Source organism: Oryzias latipes, chromosome 24, assembly GCF_002234675.1.
Source record: "Oryzias latipes chromosome 24, ASM223467v1".
Taxonomy (NCBI): Eukaryota; Metazoa; Chordata; class Actinopteri; order Beloniformes; family Adrianichthyidae; genus Oryzias; species Oryzias latipes.
The window spans coordinates 6,823,077-6,825,828 of NC_019882.2; the positions used below are offsets into that span (position 1 = coordinate 6,823,077).

A 2,752-nucleotide genomic window follows, 5' to 3' on the forward strand; every position below is an offset into this window, starting at 1 on the left:
TTGTTTTTAAAGAAGAAGGAAAGATATTCCTAAAGAAAAGTGCACTTAACTGTTTTTTCAGGTCTCGGTAGAAAAGGCTCATGGATATTCATTATAATGCCTTAATTCTAATTAGCTGATTGAAACAGGGTAGATGATGAGTTTAAATTGTTTAATTATGCAAAAAAAGTTAAATGTGACCCTGAAAATAGGTTTGGTGTTCTAAAATGCATTATTTACATGTTTGCACCAATCAAGTAAACAACTAGTAAATATGAAAACATTTAGTTCATCTTCTTTTAACATAACACTTGAAGAAATAACGGTTTTTAGCACGTCTTTAGTTTGCTGTTGGAGCTGCACTAAAGCTTGTCATTTGCATTAGTAGATTGCTCGATGTTTATGTCTCCCCTAACAGCCTTTTTCATTAGAAGTGGGTAGGTGCGGGGCACTGAAAGGTCACAGATGTGTGGAAAGACCTACAGAAGTCAAACCACCCTTTATGCACTGAGAGTGAATAACAACATCTTAGCCACAAATGACTTTTCCTCTGCTTTCAGTACTAAATATGGAAATATAAAAAGGGATGATGAGTGTGCCTCTGCAAGCATTTAGTTTTATGTTAATGGGAAGTGAGATTCAGACTGTTGCAGTGAATTAAAATCGAGCTGCTGTTTCTGTGTTACAATCTACTTACCTTCTCACAAATTGTGTGTCAGATTTCATATTGTATATGAAATTATTACCACTAAAACCTCAAATACATTTTTTAATGCTGACTTCTTATGAAAAAGTAATTCTTAAAGACCCACTCTGATGAAAGTCTTGTTTTAAGTGTTTTTAATATGTTCTCGTGATAATAAAATTGCATTTCTTTTTTCAAATCAAGGCAAAAAAATGCCGCCGGGTGGACCACAAGCTCCCTACACTGGTCTTTTCTGATGGATCCACGTGTGAACAACTAGATCCATGTACGACTTTGTTTTCCTCTTCCGAGCTGGAATCTGTCTCAAAAGTGTACGGCTGCCTGCAAAGCAGCAATGTTGCTTGCCATTTTTAATGCACTGATAATGCTAGGTTGGAGCTGTGTGGGCTGTAAGCTAGTACGAAATCATGTAAACAGATGGGTGACAGGAAGAGGGGATGGGGTAGTTTTGTACCAACAGTCCTGCACACAAGTCTGAAGCAACTTTCTAATGAACTACTGGCGCTCTAAAGAAACTATTTCATAGAAAACAATAGCTTTTCTGATTTTGGATAAAAATGGCATAATCATAAATAAAAGACTACTAGGAATGCTGGACAATTGTTGATCCCAGATTTTGTTTTCACCTTAGCCAATTCATCAATGGCTCTAAACTACTTGGAACATCCTGCCAAGTGACATATCTTTTGAGAAGCCATGTCCACCTGTATCATCACTTAACCTGCAGCCTCAGTATACCAGCGGAGATGTCCAAACCAAATCTTCAACCTCTGGGTAAGCCTTACGGTTAACCATCCATCGTTCGCGGTCAGCTGATGATCTTTGGACATGTGTTGTTTATCTGTAGCTGTTAACAGGTAGACATGTGGAGATGTCTGCAGGTAACCACACCTTTTTGAAGTTTCACATTAGCCACCCTCACATCATGGCTCCTTTGTTCACTTAGCAATCAGTGATCTCAGCACCTGCAGGCTTTACATTTGTAATCAACCGAAACCAGCCCTGCCCTTGCTAATGATGACAACAACCATTTCCCCCCCTTTGTGTGGGTGTTATGCCATTGCTCAGTTCTTTAGAAATGATAAGAAATAGAGCTGCATGCTGAGTGTGCTTATCACAGATCAACAGAACATAATTCATACAGAAACAGCTTGGTTTCATCACTTTGAATGTGTCCTTAAAGATAAAAAGAGACAGAATAAAATGTTTCCAAGTGCACTTTACCACCACTTGGCTGTGGTGAAGTTAGTCAGGGTGGAGAGTTTTTCTGAGAGCTCAGAGTGCATTGCACTAGCATACCGATCCTGTTTCACACCTAATTTACATCCACAAGGCTTGAACTTTATGTTTTAGAAGAAATGGTGCACTACCATGCATGAAAAAAGAAAAAAAAACTTGCATAAAATCTGAAATGTTTTTAAAAAAGAAGCTCTATGGTGCTTAGATTATAACCCACACACTTTGCAAACGCTTTGCGCTTATGCGTATGATAATGGATAAAAGGGCATGCAACACCCCCTTACCAACCTTTTTCTGCACACCATGTCACATCCTGTCATTATAGATGCTTTTCCATGGCCAAATGGCCAACAGAACGATTTTTACCTGTTTTGCACTGACTCAGTGCTCGTTTGATGCTAGCAAGAAGGGAACCTGCATCTAACCTGTTTGCTGCAATGAAGTGCAAAAATATCTCCATGCCCTTCCTCAGACATGGACTGAAAATACCATGCAATCACTTTAAACTGGGTCTTCTTTAGTTAAGCGTTTCTTTCATTAGCTAAATAAAACTGGACCAAAAAAACTATAGAATTAAAAGAAACCTGAACGTAACGTACTGTATATACAGAACCGTGAAGAAACAAAAAGAAGGATCTGCAGAAGTAACTGTAGAAGAAATGACTTAAATCTGTTGTGAAGGTAACACGGAGAAAAAGCAACCAGCCAAATGATGCAAGCTTTAATATATTGAAACACAACACCTAAACTGTATAAAAACTAAACAAGAGACAGAGATCATCAAAACTCCAAACTCACTGACCTTGCTGTGCAGCCTTCAGAGTCTTC

The 2,752-nt window shown here is 38.4% G+C and overlaps 1 long non-coding RNA gene across 1 annotated transcript; it reads left to right on the forward strand.

Annotated features, from left to right (window-relative positions):
- The first annotated feature begins 861 nt into the window (after positions 1 to 861).
- LOC110017679 lies at positions 862 to 2,069 on the forward strand. The gene is made up of 2 exons (XR_002293151.1): positions 862 to 950; positions 1,317 to 2,069. It is a non-coding gene; the product is annotated as an uncharacterized LOC110017679 (long non-coding RNA).
- Positions 2,070 to 2,752: the final 683 nt, after the last annotated feature.